The 18,684-nt window shown below is 31.9% G+C and overlaps 1 protein-coding gene across 1 annotated transcript in view; it reads left to right on the top strand.

The window, feature by feature from the left end:
• Pico (pico) overlaps nt 1-18,684 on the top strand; it is a 107,454-nt gene that overhangs the window by 38,045 nt on the left and 50,725 nt on the right. Inside the window, exon 2 of the mRNA XM_026641753.2 lies at nt 1,259-1,293. The gene's annotated coding sequence lies outside the window, so the exon portion shown is untranslated. The remainder of the gene's footprint in view (nt 1-1,258; nt 1,294-18,684) is intronic.

Raw genomic sequence — 18,684 nt, 5'->3', positions numbered from 1 at the left:
GGCGCTACACGCCGAGAATGGCTAGTGGTCTTGCCATAACATGAAGATGCAGAATGATAATGTTACGCCTGAGAACATGACACAGTAGAAGTGCTACGAGGTGACATTTTTTTGTGTTTATTTAGCAATTTTTAGTCCGTGTAAAGGGAATGTTAGTTCATCTATTGTATGTTAACCACAATTTAAGATCGTCGGTGAGATTACCACGATAAATATTATTTTAATAATAACAATAAAATATTATTTATACTATTTTATTTATACTTATGAATATAATAATACTAGCTGAAGTTGCGGCTTTGCCCGCGCGTAGTTTATAAATCTTTACCTATTGCACATAAGCTGTCATACCCCATTTTACCCCCTCGAAGAGTGAATCACAAAAGTATCCTAAATCGTAGGAAATACTCAGAAACTCAAACTATCTCTGTACCAAATTTCATCTAAATCGGTTCAGTGGTTTAAGCGTGAAGAGGTAAGAGACGGAGATACTTTCGTATTTAGAATATTCATTCATACATATATTGTATACTCCGAATGATGCTGCATCTCCTGATATAAGTTGTATTGGTTTAGTAGTTAGGGAATACAAAAAAACTCATATCATCGTTTATGCCTACAGATAACTTATATATGATTCATCTTGACTTCATTTTTTAACATAAGTATAAAGCTTTTTTATGTCATGCAGATAGTTGGACTGATAAATGGGCCATCTAAGTATGGTAAGTGGTCCCCGCTGCTCATAGACATTGGTACTGTAAGAAATATTAATCAATCCACATATTTCCAATGCACCACCAACCTTGGCACTAAGATATTATGTCCCTTGTGCCACAGGCTACACTTGCTTAGTTACTCTTTAAACCGGAACACAACAATTAAGTTTGCTGTTTGGTGGTGAATATTAAATGAGTGGTACCTACGCAGACGGGCAGGTAGACAAATCCCTACCAAAAAGTAAAATACAAAGACGAATAAAAAATGAGATAAATTGCCCTATAAATTAATATTAATTATGTTTTTATTAAAAATAGATATAGCCATATCGCGCTATATGTCATTTCTTGTACGCTATGTTCTAAGATAATAGCAAATGCTTGCTATATATAGCGCACGCGCCGATTGACTTTCAAGCAGTGCGTTCTTAACGATGTTTTATTCGTTTTGATATCATAACATCGGTACTTAATGCTTAATTCAATGCGAGTCACACTTATGTTTAACATTTGTATTGATAAACTTGGTTTCGTTTCAGGTTTGCGATGCAGTGTCGGTAAATACACAAAGCGGGTAAGTACAATATACCTAAGTAAAAATTCGTAGCTTATGGCACATTGTACCAAAAAGACTTAGAAATTTAAGAAAAATAATAATCACTGGTTTCTCATAAACCTTGTTCTCGACATGAACACGTATAAGAAAGTATTAAGGTTTTGTTTACAACAAGCAAATGTGAAAAGGGTGTGCTGAGCTTCTACTCCAGCCAACTCAGCGGACGCTAAAAGGCTTTCAAAGGACGATGCGAACAATTTAACTTTTAACGCGAAATCTCCACATCCGTGCACACCGCGCGAACTCTTTCAACTCATGGTACTTTAGTATATACATATAAATAAATATTATTAAAAAATATATACTGTTCTTTTTTAATCAAAATAAATAAAGGGGAACTATCTCTAAATTGTCAATATATGTACCATAAAAATCTTAGTTTATCATTCAGTCAACTCAACTTTCAGTACAATGAAATAAATCCACTAAATTAATTTCGGATTTAATCGATCACATTATATGATATAGTATTGTAAAATAAAATCAATTATAAAACACGTGGCCGTTTGTTTCCAGCTATGAAACTGGCATTATTCTCGCGCCCTTTTTTATTGTAAAACAAGGTATGGAACACAAAAGGCATTGTACAAAATAATGCTTTAATGTTAACTGGGTCTTTGTTCGTGTGACTATCCGTCAACATGTCTTGAAAATAAAAAACTTAAAACTTTTTAGTTTAACAACAGTAAACTTACTGTTGTAAACTTTTGTAAAAAATTAATAATACCATTCCATACCTCAAAATTAGTTATGGTTATTTAAAAATTTTTACTGCAAATAATTAAAGTTATGAAAAAAAGATTTCTTAGACATTTTAGAGACCTACTTAGACAAGCTAAATAATGAAATAACAGTCGATCTTAAAAAAACATTTACATTGACCAAAGCTTTAACACATATGTCGACATATGATATTGTCATTATGATTTTTTACGGTACGGTTCGGTATAAAGGGACCAGCCCTTTTATTTATAAATGAATACCTCAAATGTTAAACCAAATAGCTCTATGAAGATTAATATATCCTTATAGGGTAGTTGCTTGTCAATGGAGACCAGACGGCATTCACCTTGTATAAGTACCTACCTTCAGACTGATTTTATAACGAAGTTTGTTTTGTATGTAAACACTTATATTTTAAGATACTAAGAATAAAGGCTTACTAGGTGGTAAGGCTTTGTGCAAGCTCGTTAAGGGAGGTATCACCCATTATATTTCTTAGAGAACTAATGTCTATGGACAGTGGTGACAACTTACTATCAGGGCTGGTGCAATTGGTGCCTTTGGTGAGCAATCCATAAGTCGTTCTTTTTACCTCAAGTTAATTAGTTTTAAAGTAAACTACGTTCTATTGACTATTAGGATATCCAAAAGAATAAAGTCGAAACTTGATATAGGTCGTCTAACAAATCTCTTTTTACATTACTAATCATATTATAATAATAAATTTGGTTTGGTACATAACGAAATATCTCCGGCTGCTTGACCTTGAAATAATTTATGTCTTGGACAATAAGTCTACCTTGAGTTCATAATATCTTCTAGGCGTTGAGTCTCACTATACAACAAAAACTGTTAAAATACCTGTTTGGGTGAAGATGAAGGACAACTGCGAAATTCAGCTTCAATAAAGGGAAACTAGCACTAGACACGAATGGAAGATTTTTATACTAAAATTAAAATACCAAATCGTTGTATTTTTTATTTATATAAATTTCATAATCATTTTTTTATTGTTATTTTGATTATTTCTTCTATAAACTACCACTTACCACCACCAGGTGGAGTCAAATGCCTACCCGGATTGTATAAAAAAAAACCTCATAGTATATCAAATCCCAGACATTGCTCTAAACTTTGTCTTTCATAGACGTATAATATTATCAGCATTGAGATACTTTCTGATACCCACAAAGAGAACCGTGCTGTGGATCGATGCGGCTCGAGCTGTATTGAAAACGATATCACAGATAATGTCAAATATGTTTACGCTAGCTCTGGAGACGCAGACTTCTATTGAGATAATAACAAGATTAGAGCGAAATATTATTTCAACCGCTTTTAAACTCTGAACATAAAATACTCTATATCTAGAGAGGAGGATCTCTAACTAGACTGTCTAGGCTTTTATATTTTTTAATATATTATGATAGTGAAGTGTTAAGTTTTGATTGCACTAATTGTAATTATTATGAACATAAAATTCTACTAACATTTCTTATTTTTTACTTAGGCAATTTGGTTCTACCCGTAATTGGCAATATTTTATTGTATTGATAGTTATTTTAAGGCTTAGGAAAGAATTCAGCATACAATCCACTTTGCTGTATCATATGAACTGGCTAAGCTGCTTCGATTCACTTTCGTCTCATTGCAACTACCAAGAAAGTTGATAGAACACAAAATTCTGCTCGATCTTGATTCCCCGATCGTAAATTATGACCCTCTAATTAAAATCGTTGGACCGTGTCGGCTACTTAAATATAATAAGCGAACATTAAATATAAAAGTCGCCAACAAAGAGAGTGTTGTAAAAGTTGATGGCTACGGCATACAAGCACGATTGAAACACATATTGTGACAGAAAATAAGCTCCCGTACGTAAATACTTTATCAGGCGATTGCAGCGCGAGCACAATGTCGACATGTTCATTACAAGAATTTCATTACAATAGGTTTAAATATAAATTTGTTTATTTTTAATGCTATTTTACTGTAGCGTTTGAAGTTTTTAAAGCGCATTTGTATACACATTGTTCAGACTACTAATTGGTTTATGTTTAAAATGATAATATTAATTAAAAAATGATTATATAATTATATAAAAGCGATGAAGATTTTTTGATTAATAAGTATCTCATAAAAACCGTGCGCATATCTGTATATAAACGAATTTCAATTTAACGCTTCGTTGAAACAAATAACTTTTGCACAATATGTACGAATATAGGTTGGCAGCCGGCGAGCATTTCGGTGTATGATTTGGTCACATATCATATCGATGGCTAATACCTATAGATGACAGAAAGAGGAATCAATTTAATTCAGTAAATTAAAGTTGGTGCCGTTTTTGAGTTACAGTGCTTTAAATTTCTTCAAAAAAGGTGTAGTAAGTTGTCTGTGTTAGAGCTAAAGCTTGAGGTTATCAAATGCTTTACTTTACTCTTTGTTTTATACTCAAGGTTCTAGACTAGAAAGTTTCACGTTTGTTAAGATGTCATACGAACGAAAATAGTATTAAGTGATAGGTTATCTTTTCTGATTTTGAGCTATAAAGACGGACGCTTTTTTAATTGATGTTGGCGTGTATTATGGAAATAAATATTCAAATGTCCTGCCTTAGGATTATTCCAAAGAGACCTGGGTGTCTGTCTCATCGATTTTCTACATTTTTACAAGAAATACTAGATGTACCCGCGACTTCGTGCGCGTTTGAATTTAATAAAAGTTATTGTACAGTTCGAAGATTTTACTGTAAGTAACTCGGACAAAAATTATATAAAAAATGTTATGTTGGTATATTACATACAAATTCATTTAGTAAAAAGCGGTTATTTTAATATTAAAAACATACACTCCAATTTTGTTATATGTACAGATAATCATCCACCAAAGAAGCAAACATTTGTACATAATGCAGCACAGCTTCTCAATGAATTTTTCGAAGAGTTGTCAATTAACAATACGACGCTACCACGGTTGCAGGCGTGGACCTTAGTGTTTCTTATACCACTATTAATTAATGATGTCTACCACATGAGTAGATCATGTAGAACTTCTTCGCGCCAGTTCCCTAAGTATAACAAAGAAAACTATAAATGGAAATGCAAATAAGAGTGCAATAATCATTATTTTAATACTACTTATAAATACTGCTTCGTTAGTTATAGTTATGATGATCTGGTGGACGTTTTATTTTTATTTAACGTAGCTTTTGAGCAGAGTTCAGATAAAGTACGTATGGAGTTTACCTTATTGTTAGTATTTCAAAATTGTTTAACAAATGCATAGCTCGTGTAAATCGTGAGGTATCTAAATCCTTTTACTTTCGCTGACTGCACTGAGCATTCCTTATTTATAAAAAAAGTAAACATTTAAGATTTATTATTATTTATGTTATTGCTTAAAACAAATACAAAATATTTACTGAAATTTACTTTTAGATAAATTAAATATATAAGATATGGGATCTTTATGTGTTTTGATTGATGAAGTGAAAAAATATGTAAATTGATACGTCGACATTTATAATATCCATCGCTTATATAATATAAAAGTTATTAATATAAAGGATTAAAACGTAAATCTTATTAGCAATCAATTTTAATGAAATACCCATTGAAGTTTCTGTTTCTGCTGCAGTTGGAGTCCACCTAACTATAGTTAGATGATCAAAGTATTTCACTAATATACGACGCGCCGCTTCTGCAGAGCGACAAAAAATAAAAAAGGGCTTAATTGTGACCTACGTACACTTTTCAAAGGGCTGAACATCTACAGAAAAATGCAGAACAAGTTTAAAAACGTCGAATTTTCTATTCTTTTGTATTTAAAAAGATAATAATTCTTACAACAATCTTAATTAATCGGTATGCTTTTTTCTAATATCAATTGCAGGCAAATTCATTGTTTCTTAGAGATATTATGTCAATAGTAGCCAGTTTGTAGTTTTGTAAGCCATGTAGAATCGTGGTAGCTATCTTTTAAAAGTCCATTGGAATGATTTCCATGTGAGAATCGACTAGCATCTTCATTTGTATAATTCGACCGGTCGTAATGTATTCGATGGATCATGTCATTGTGTGTGGAAAAACAAGCCCCACCATACGTCCCGGCTGTTATCACAATTTTATAATAAAAAACATCACGTAGGTGGTATATTTTTAACCGAAACTACTTAAGCTTATTAAAGTCTGGTGACAATCAGTTTTTGTGTCAAGTAACGATGAAACTGGTATCAAGTATTGTAAGAAAACTATATGCGAATTTGACTGTAATAATTATATTTAATATTTAAAAGGGACACGTAACAAATAGTATACCACCGTTCAAGTCAGTTTCCAACATTATTCGGGTAAATTACGAAGTTAGTTCATACAGAAAAGCACTGCTGATAACAATCAGGCAAACGGACTTAGGATAAAAGACAAAAAGCAGCTCTCCACCAGCAACTGAAAATCCTTCACCGTATTGCAAATGTGACGCTTTAACGCTTCCTACCGTTAATCTGAACGAAATAACGGGTTTGTAAGTTATAGTCAAATGTTTGCGTCGTGTTATTTTGCGGCTCGAATAGTAAAAATATTATGGAAAAACAAATTTGACACTCGTTGCTCAACCGGATCGTATACGGTAACTTAAAAAGTCCACATCATGACATGTATTTGAATAGACTTAGGTCAGTTAAACTTTAAAGTGATTTCTATTTATTTCATTTATTGATATTTGATATATCACAAAATAAATAATATAACTGAGTTAGTAATAGACAAGTACAGCTCGAATAACGATACACCGATTTGTGCAGTCGTTTAAAACAACATGATACGTTTTGTAGATGTTTTATCGTTTACATTATATTATATTTTAATTACTGTGCGTGCTACTTTCCAATATTTTACGATCGAGTCCCACGTAGATTTTCGTGTTTGTTCGGTGCGGAATAGCTCCATAGAAGTCAGTCAATATGTGTGGTGTTCAACTAGCAGTCACATTGACGTTCGCCTCAGAATTGAATACCCATTACGTCCTCGTGTTTGCTTTCTATAAAGCTTGATATAAGTCGCCCTGAGTACAGACAGCTATGCGCATATAAAGGAAAAAAACGAAAAATAAACTATATGTATTGATCGTATCGAATATATTTATGGAAATAATGAGATAGAGAAAGTTGTTAAGTAAACAAGAACAGAAAATCATATTTAAGTAGAAGAATTTTGTATTTTATTTTTATTATATTAAGATTTTCTACTTTGTTTTTAAATCTTAACGTATTTGTAAATATTTTAAACACAATATATTTTAAGAATAATCGAACTAAGAGAAGGAATATCATTAAGATTTTGTATCGTACTTACCAGAACATTTTAAACACATTTATTAAACTTTATTAAAAATAAAAGGTATGCAACTACATACTTAAAAAATCTATTCTACATAAAAAAAAATTAATTACTTTTCTTTTATTTGGATTAAGTAATATTTATAAAATGGATGAAATCTAAACAAATAAAAGTAAATAAATTTGTATCAGCTCTGAAAAGATATATCAATAACTAACTTAATTTTACCAACAGAAACGTAGTCTAAAATAAGTTATATTTTTTAATAGTTAATATAAGTTATAAACATTGATGTCTTATTGTGTGCCGAAGCCTTAGATCTTTACGCTGCCTCTTGTTAAATACACAAATCATTCGTTTGCATTTCACTGCGCTCGTACAACGGTACTCCACCCTTTTTGGGAATGAACCGGCGACCGTTTGATTTACGATCACCATACCTCACTACCATACGTGAAAAGCCTGTTTATATTCATACCATATTGTGTGTGAACAAATCCAACAATGTCAAATACAAAATCTTTGATTAGTTTATAGTAATAAGTTCAGTACAGTTTTGTATATAAAACCTTTTTATATATTTTACGACTTCAGTTTAGACGACTGTTTTAATGTTGAATCGTTATTATCTTTATATTAGATAAAGAAAATTTAGTTGGATTAATATTTATTTTAAACACATCTACTTTCATTGTCTCACAGTTAAATGCAAATGCCCCTATGATATAACACCGGATTCATTGTGTCAATAGTAAGATTGCCGGGTAGACTGTAACTTCCTCTGCAACGAAAATAATTTTTGATATCCGCTCTCTTGAACAGAGACTCAAGTATTCCGCTAAAGGATATGATATATTCTATATCATTAAATTAAGGATATTTTTAAATTTTAATACTAAAAGTGAAATTTACTTTGTAGGAACAATTTAAAAATAAACATCGACAAGCTCTCTGATATAAAAAAAAAACTCTACCGTCCCGCTTTTTAAATCTTTCAAAAGCCACGAAGCTTAAACATTTGAATAAATTTCATTATTACAGCATTCACGTTAATGTTATGCCATTTTATGTTTTTATTCGCACTCTCACAAAAACTAGTTAGTGCCCCAGCTGAGACCTAGACAGATCGATGCAATAACGTCCTATCGGTCCATATATAACTCATTCGGCGCCGATGAGTCGATACATTCATTGTTTTATTTACTAGTTTCCAACATTCAACAGTCAGCTTTTAGTTTAAATATATTGGAGAGTAACATATTCTGTCGGCTTGACTGAATATTTGGAAAGAGAAATATTATCAATTTTATCTCGTTAGTGGAGAGGATTAACGGACCATAAAAGCTTATACCCAGAAATCAATTAGATATGCCCAAATAATTTAAAATAATGTAACTGGAAATGTTCCATTGTTTGGCTGGCTGATTGGCAACGGCTCTTGAGGAAAATGTTAGGCGATTATTCCACCAAGTTATTCCAATTTAGTGAATACTAATGTGTCAGCATTTCATCCGCATATCCGCGTATTCGATATGCGGGCTTACTCACGATGTACCACCGAGTACGAGAGGAATTATTGAAATTTAATTACCTAATTTGAAATATTATTATACCCAAATTATGCACATAAATCTCAGTGGTTCCTAGTCTTGAATCCGCTATCTTCCATTACATTTACATGTACCAACCACTACGTCATCTCAGCTGAACAAACTAAATACAAACTAATTAAAATAATCTTAAAATATAATATACATTTTAGTATAACTAAGTTTATAAGGATCAACTCGTCCACTCTACGTCTTGCTGCAATGTTTGTAGTAGGAGTATGATTGGCTTTCGCATCTCAGTTTTGCCTTTTGCAGCGAGAACTTTCACAGACTGCATTTCCTTGCTATTTAAATAAACGGAGAAAACTCCGACAAGCATTGCACAAACATTGATTAAAATCTAATTGGAAAAGTCATTTGTTGCATTAAAATGTAAATACATATTGATATATATTTATAAAATAAACTGTATATGTTCTGAAGTGTACCCATCTTTATAAGTACAAAAGAATACAAGCAATATCGTTTACATAATTACTAATTATATTAAATTGGATAATTTTATCAAAACGGCCTTCAAACTAGGCTTATAAATATGATTTTATCAAAAAAAATCGGTTCGCAAAAGAGGACGCTCTTCCAGCGCTGCGGCTTCCGGTCTAAATATAAACGGGAGCGGGCGAGGGGAGAGAGGTCAGTACAACGACCCGACCCAGACCTTGTACGACCGGAAGAAAGATATAATTCGCGCCAAACAAACATACGATATCCCGATATTGTCAAAAGTAATACAACACAGTGTGGTCGACTGAAATCATACGACGATGTTATACGACAAATACAATAGTTCGAATGATTATTACAGTCTTGTGTTTCCAAATTAAGAGAAACGCTGAGAACTTCTTAGTTACCAAAATATGCATCTTTGTAAGAGAAAATCCAAAATAAAACTCTCTCAAAGGAATAATTTTTTGAAATGTACCAATTTTATATAATTTAAAAGCGCAACATATTGTAAAAAGTATATAATTTATATTAAGATGTTCCACTTAATTCTATTTCAGGCTTATTTGCATGTTCTTAATAAAATAACTGTTTGCTGTTCGTTTTCAGTGGGCAAGCGTCTTTGGCTTTGTTCTCATATTTATTTTTAAACGTCTATATATATCTAGGCGCCATGCTAAAACGAGCCTAAAGAGCCAATATTATTTTGAGACGTTGATTTTATGGATAAGCAGAATTGAATGTGTATGTATTTTAGACTTATTTATCTAAACATAATATGAATGAACGATGTCTACAGCTCTTATCGTTACGAGTGTTCAATATGTATTTATGCAGAAGCTAGTGAATCTATCTATCTATAAATGAGTAGTCCTTAACGACAACAAATACTCTACTGTTTTCGAAGAGCTGACTTAAAAAAGTACTAAAGTGAGGGTTGCAACTTAATTTGATCTATCACGGTGTACCGTCGTTGGCGAATCCACAGTAGTAACAAAAAAAAGGCAACCACTCATGGTTAAAGGAACTAATATTTAGTCATGCAATTATATTATAGTACAAACTGAATTCTAATACAAATATAACTATAAAATATAAAGCAAAATAAAACTCAAAAACAACATACGTCTACCTGATATTAACATAAGATTGTTCATTCGTAAAATTTTGAATCGACGTAAAGTAATATTAGGCATCAGATAATCGAAATACGATTAATAAACACAACTAACAGCCTTAAATACATTCAACTTTAAATAATATTTTTTGCAGCAGTATGCATGTAAAGCAATTTGACAAATTTAAACAACCATTATATACAATTATCGTTATACCGGATGAAAAATTTATTATTTAAAGTAGCACATGTAACAACGTAAGTTCTTTTTAAAATTCATAGCTCTCACTTCAGTGATTTTATATGAGAATTGAAGACATCTTCACTGGCGCGGTCTGAAAATTGCTTTGCGGAAAATATACTTCACTTTTAGCGTTTTTATCTTTGAAAGCTTTCATGACATATTAAATCACTTTAGACATAGACAGGCTAAGTGCATGCCGGTGTAAGCCTATTTTAGGACTACTCATCGAACTGACTCCCCCCATACAGAAAGCGCCATACGATTATACGTGTACTTTGTCAGTTTTTAAGATAGGTACGTATTACTACTACGCATGTTTCAGTTGAAATACTTATAATTTAATAGATCTTAATATGTTGAATGCTTTGCTATTACTGCATTTTCGTATCTCTAATATAATCAATAATATTAATAATATAGCAATCAGTTAATTCAAAATTATTTTAATCTCTTGCGATTAAGATTTGACTTAGCATTGTTAATAATTAATGTAAAAAATATAATTGAATTAAGTTAATATTGGTTAATTATAACATACATTTTATTTAAACATTCTTACTTAATATACTTCAACAATTAGTTGAAGTAATTAATATAATTCTATAAACTTTTGCAAACTCCGGAAAATGGTCGTCAGGAGAATTTCAAAGTGAAGCTGCTGATTTTTTTTCTTCAGATTAATTAATATTTCAATGTCTAAATATTTAAAATAATTAAAGACATAATTTAGCTTTAACGTAACATTGTTCCAGTGAACTCGATACGTGATTAAGAGGGTTTAAGTTCAATAACACTACGGGGGTCTCGGCCACCCTCCACCCAACCCTGGAGTACGCGAACGGCAAAACACGCCAATGTGTATAAATATATAAAATAAACAAAACCTTTTAGCTCGAACTTAGTCTACTTGAAATATTTTATAATGAGTCGATTCTTATCAGTTAAACAAAAAAACAAACACAAAAAAAACAATCAGCATACTTATATTTATATATATAAACTTAGATGCCATTTACAGAAGTATATAATGGAACTGGCGTTGCCGAATCTGGCAGTGCCTCTTTCAGCATCTTGTCTGAAAAATAAATACTGTAGAACTCCAGCGCCCCTGTTAATAACGTTACAATATCATTAAGTTAACAAGGTAACGATGAAGTTGGTTTCAGTGGAAACCACGTGCCAAATGGTGGAAATCTCTTGAAACAGATTGAGATACTTTCGTTTTTACTCCATCTCAACACTCAATGAGGTTGTTATCATATGGTATGATTATATCCACCAAAAACACCATATACTGAGACTGGTCTCATACCTCGATATACTAAGCTAATAGAGCTTAATTTGACAATATATGATGATAGGCTAGTCCAAACAGAGTTGAACTCGAGTACAAACGTCGGTATCTACTTGTAGTACATATAGCAACCTCTCTTCTAGAAAACCGAGCAAGCTCCTGGTGATGGATTATATATATAATATAATATAATTTATATATATCATTAATGCCAAGCTAATTCTGTGTGTCTGTCTGTCTGTCTGTCTGTTGCTCTTTCATGGTCAAACCAATGAACAGAATTTGATTAAATTTGTTATGAAGCATTCCCTTGAATACCAGGAAGGACATGACCACTTTTTTATGCATAACACCTGATAATTAACCCGGAAAAGCCGCAAGCGACAACTAGTGTACTCATATGCAATTAAATATGTACTGCCAAAATCAATAAAAAAATCTTCCACCTTTGGTTCAGGATTAGTCTAGATTGGACGAATATAACGATCGATTTTATTTTACACTATTTTGCGAAATCAGTTCGTTATCGTTCAAATTTCAAATACAACCAAACCCCTTTGAATTGGCAATGATTGCATCTATTTCCTGGAATATTTTAAGCATTCCGTATATACATAGTTTTGGTTGTAATGTATTACAGGGCTTAAAATATCACATGTCCCATCTATCACTTGCTTGCTCACTCACCTTTCAGCGGAAACTCACCAAAAGAACGAACCAATACGAACTATTGCAATTCAGTGACTCAAATATCTGTTGAAAACACAGGGTAAACGAAGAACAAATAATTTAAATATATTTCGGTACTCCAACAACACGTTCAATAGAATATGGCGGACAACGAAACAAGATACCAAGAATTTGTTTCTTTTTATTACACTATTCTAGTATTTAACGGCAGTTTGTTTTTACTTTTGTTGATTTGTTGGTAAATACGTTTTTACTTAATTTTGCCCTGTTCTATATGAAATCTCTAAACGAAACATTTATATAAAGAAATCATTTGTGACTACAAACTATTTATTAGTCAAAATTCCAAAATCGAACATTTGCAATGATGTCATTATGTTGACAAATTCAAAATTTGAAAATATTAATATCTTTGCAACAAATAAACGTTTTAAAATTGTACGTTAAGCCTTATAAAAGCTACTTTATTCCACTCTTACAAGTGTATGATTGTTATGTTTTTTAATTAGTTACTTGAAAAGACCTCGCGACACCAAGCACAGTCTACTAAGGTATAGTAGACTTACTAATTTTCCTTTATTCGTAACGATATGCCGGAAACAACCAACTATATACAACACACACAGCTTTTTATACGTGCTCTTTTAGTTTCGTTTTCGTATCTTAATGTTTTTCATTAAAATAATTCCATAATTAATGAGCTCAGAAATCCGGATGGCTCAAAGTATATTCTCAGTTTCGATTTTATAGCTCGTCTTTGAATTTGACTAGAAACAAGTAACACATAATTTGTACTCCATCAGATATAGAGTAATGGCAACGTATTATACATACATGATCTTATATAGAATACATTGAAGTAGATTAATTACGAGAAGCAGGAACTAGCATGCTTGCGACTAATGATTGCAATGCGAGCAACAGATTGCAGACATTATAATTCCAATAATATCCGGCTGTCGTTGATGTAACAAGCAATGTTATTGGAAGCTATACATGTTATATTATTTACTTTTGTGTTATTTGGACTAGTAACGGTTTATCAGTGACTTCACTTTATTATAAGTAATCGCTTTCTTCAGTCCAGTGACCGCTAAGATATTATTCTAATTAACATGTAACACTAATGCAAGAGGAACTGCGCTGCATATACTCGTGCTTTTTCTTTTTTTATGTCGCCGGATAAACGGCATTTACGCATTTCACTCACGGATTTTCGTATTGTCTCCACTCGGAGCAGATTGCCTCCACCGTCGCCAAGACTATTGACCCAAGAGCCAGAGGCCAGAACCGTGACTCGTTAATATTTCCAGGGTGGATCGCTTTCAAGATGGCTCGCCTCTGCCCAGGATCATTATAACTCTCCGCGGTCTCCATAGAAGAGCCCAGCCGAGCAGTGCGAGCGTTCACCCAAATGAGTGCACCAAACAGTGCCATGGAGTATCGCTGTCTTGGTATTTCCGGTACACTGATGTACATTGGATAGGAGGCGAATACCCATGTGAAACGCCACGGGAATATACTAATCTGCTAGAACGTTAATGAAGCCGACAATCATTGCCAATGGAGATTACTTAAGTGCCAACGCGCCATTGCTGTGAAGTCTTCATTTTAAATTTATAGAAAAACTGCTGTATGTCCCACATTATAGTTAACATACATGTCTTCCAAGAAAATTATACGATATAATATAAATCAACCGGAAAAACGTAAGTAAGAAGGTTTTTAGTATAGTTCCTTAGTAGAAACTTAAGGAGTTTAAAAGAATACGCTAACTCTACAACACCTTTTAGTAATATTTTTTCTGAGTAAGAAAGAAAAGAATCTGGATAGACGGCATCGCGATAAAAAAAAACACCTAATGTTTTTCAGCTCCATCTCAGGAAACAGTATTGTGTTCTAGATAGCGCTTTGTTAAACAAACGAACGATAAAATAAATATGACTAGATCGTCTAGAAATCTGGAACAGACAAAGTATCGAACTCGTTTAATAAAAGGATGTTTCAGTACGATCTACTTGTTACTCCCAGACCATTCCAGAATCTAAACTATATGATGTTTTACCGCACTATTTTTGTCACCATACCGACTCTCTGAGCTTTCTCTTTGATGACAATTAATTTATGATAACATTTAATAAGTGTGTATGTAAAATAAATAATAGATTTAATATGGTTTTATGAGGTTCGTATTGTAATTATGAAATATGTGATAAACGATGTATTTATAAACATTATGATATCTTATACAATACGACGATATTCGGTATAAGAAGTATATACCCTGATCTGTTATATTTACATTAATAAATTGCAATCGCAATTAGCTAAATAACGGGCCAATACTTTTACAATAAATATAAAATTTAATAATTTTTTGACCAATCCCCGATTTGTTATTGATAAAGATCGAACATTAGTCGTGAGAATATTACACGAGGAAATACAAAAATATATAGTGCCTACTTTCTCTTATGTCGCATAATTTGAAACCATCTGCTTTCAAATAGCTTTATCCAAATAATATGAAATTTAATATTTTATTTATTAATATTACAAAACAGCTAAAGTCTATAAAAATACTTTTTTACAGAATTCAGTATAGCTTTCCCAAACTTCAGTTTAGAGTTCTCTTATTTTATACGCCATGTTCGTTTTCAACAGGCTGTCAGAGTGTAAAAATAAAGAACATACATGCTACAGATTTTAACAAACACAAACTTAAATGTATTATTTAATTGAATTCGTAGCTTAAGGTTTTCTTGATTGGAGATGTCATATGGCTTTTAATACATTGTTTTTCTAATATTTTTTATATTAATAATAAATAATAAATTCTAAATGTTTTAAAACATGATAATAACTGTCAGTCAAAATTGTATTGAACTATCACGTCCGTCAAATAGACGAAATAAATAAGTTTAATATGAGCAGGACAGAGTTAACGCGCTATAGTGCTCAGAAATGTTAAATGACGACATAAATAACATTTTTGTTTGGTCGCGTGACCGTTTAACTCTGCGTGACCTGATATGATCTGGAGCAAGTTATTTAAGTCTATTGATTATTATTTCGGAGTTATTAGTATAAATCTTCATCGATATTTATGATTAATCTAAAAATTTGAAAGCAAGTAGAAAGACGAAACTTTCCAAGAAAAGTAAAATATTTTATGATATTTTAGTTTAGCAGATACGTTTACGTTTTATATCAAATAAATTAAACATGGTGATTACGCGTAAAGATTATTATCCGCCCATAGCTGTCTTTCATCCAACGATACAACCATAGACACTATGAACCACACACACTATATACCACCACATATATATACAACCACACACACTATGAAATTTTTGTTCTATAATGAGCAAATAAAAGACAAATTACATTTGTTCATATTACATTTTAAACTTTTTTTTGGTGTGAGTCTCATGATAATTCTACTAGCTTAAGTTTATTATAGATTATTATTATTTACTATAACTACATATTTCTACAATTATCTTTCACTTATATTTTTTTGATAATAGCTTAAACTGCAAGCTTAATCTAAACCTCAGTCAGATGATATGAAGAAATTGCTATGAGAAAATTGAAATTATGAAAGAATTGGAACTAGATTGTTGGAAATACAATAAAAAATCATTTATCCACATTATGTCCATGATTTTTGGCATTGATTAATACTATTTTTAACAACGATCTTTAGAAAGATTCAAAACTTGTACAGAAATAAAAAAACTTATTGTACTCGGACTATGCAATTAAACCAAAATTAATAAATCGTTCACTTTTTGTATTAAATTAAATACATTTTCAATGCGAGATAAACTTGGATGGTGAATGAATTAAGTCAATTTATTCGTTTATAATTTTGCTCCATTTGGAGACGTGATCTATGTTCTGTAAAGCAGTAATTTGAGAGAGAAGTTTTGAAATTATTTGAGAGGAATTCAGGTTCAAATAGTTTGTGAGAAACATAAATTATAATTTATTTGATTATTACAGAAATACAAAATCGTACGAGCAAATGGGCCAATGAGCAATGGTAAGTGATCATCACCACACATAGACATTGGCGCTGTAAGAAGTTATAACTATTCCTTGCATTGCCAATGCGCGACCAACCTTGGGAGTTAAAATGTTATGTCGCTTGTGCTACAACAATACTAAGTATTGATGTTTGGTGATGGAATATCTGATGAGTGGGCGCTACCTACTCGGACTGGCTCGCACAAAGCCATGCCACCAAGTAATTCGATGTGCTTCAACTATACCTACTATCACTTTAGTTGTGGATGAGATGCACAACGTGACATAAGTGATAGCACAAAAGATTCTTCCACATTTGGTACCGGTAATGTTAGCATATCGACTTACACATAAGCTTTTATACTACTACAGCGTTTCTAGGTTGTTTCGGTTATAAAAAACTATGAAGTTGCAAATGGGTGTCGGCCTCAATAATTATACCCAGTAACATTAAAACAATGTAATTTGATTAATGAATCGAGCAGAATACGTTTTAATATAAATGCATTATTTTATATTTTTTGTTAAATCGACGCAGTGACATAAATATTTGGCATTATTATATTTATTTGTAAATAAATTTTAGTAATATTATTACAATTTAGAACTATATTTCTACTTTTTCTCATTCCAAAAACATTTCTTAATAAAGAGAACCAGTATCCATTGCCAGATATCTACCGTATATTGTGATTTCTTGGTACATAATGTAAAATTTAATATGAATTTTATTATCACGCTCCTATCTGATCAGCTAGGAAAATTCAGTATTGAAATCTTCTACGACTTATCCGATCTAATTTAATATGTAAGCCAATATGTAAGTTGCTAGTAAGGAATTGATGAAATCTCACAATGCACACATAAATAAACAATATAAATATTTATAAATTTATTTTCTAAGTCCTTAATTCACAAAAACAATAACTATATATACATAATATAAATTGTATGTATCTAATTAAAGTAAAATTACATTTTAACGGTTGTCTTTATGTGAGTAGACACCCATAACCTAGCTAGTCGCCACGCAAAGTATCACTTTCCACGCATAATTATTAATTAAATAATGAATATGACTAGGTACGCTTACCTAATTAAATCCAGTGGGTTAAAACTAGATGATAAAATTCAATAGTCTTGTAGTTTAACTGAAATATATCAAACGTTTAACCAGAAAAATACAGTAAACCGCTCATGTTTTGACTTTAAAGACGATAAGTTAATTACTAAAATTCATGATATCTATTTCAGAAACGGTAGTAGCTTCACTTTATATAGTTTTTAAAATTACGAAAAGTGCTTGTAAATGCCTACTTGAATAAAGAATATTTTGATTTTCAATAGCTGTGTTCAACTTTGTATGGTTTAGAACTTAAGCCAGATCTTTTCAATATGGAGGGCGATAGGTAACACTTGAATTAACTAAGTGCCAAATAAAACGAGCCCCGACGAAGCAACAGTAATCACTAAGAGCGTCGAACAATCTTTGGAAGCTAGTGTCTCAAATTCGTACTCACCACACAAATACATTTTTATTTACAGCGTGTAAGATTTTGTGCAACTTTGACTGGCGTATCAGCCTTTCGAGACGTGCTCTGAATGTGGAGGCTGCCAGCATCCCGTACAAGAATGCCACCCATCGACAACTGCACTATAGTCTCTGTCTGGCCTCTTGCCATCCTCCCTGAATAAACCGCTTAGTTCCAATCGAGGCACGGTCAAATATTTTCTCCAGGTTATAAAAAATCAGAGCACATGGTGCTCAGGTTAGGGATCATGAATTAATGCGTGACCTTTATTTAAAAACTCTCTAATTATCTCTTTCTATTAATATAATGCATAACTTATAC

This window comes from Vanessa tameamea, chromosome Z, assembly GCF_037043105.1.
Source record: "Vanessa tameamea isolate UH-Manoa-2023 chromosome Z, ilVanTame1 primary haplotype, whole genome shotgun sequence".
Taxonomy (NCBI): Eukaryota; Metazoa; Arthropoda; class Insecta; order Lepidoptera; family Nymphalidae; genus Vanessa; species Vanessa tameamea.
This window is presented reverse-complemented; position numbering and strand designations above follow the sequence as displayed.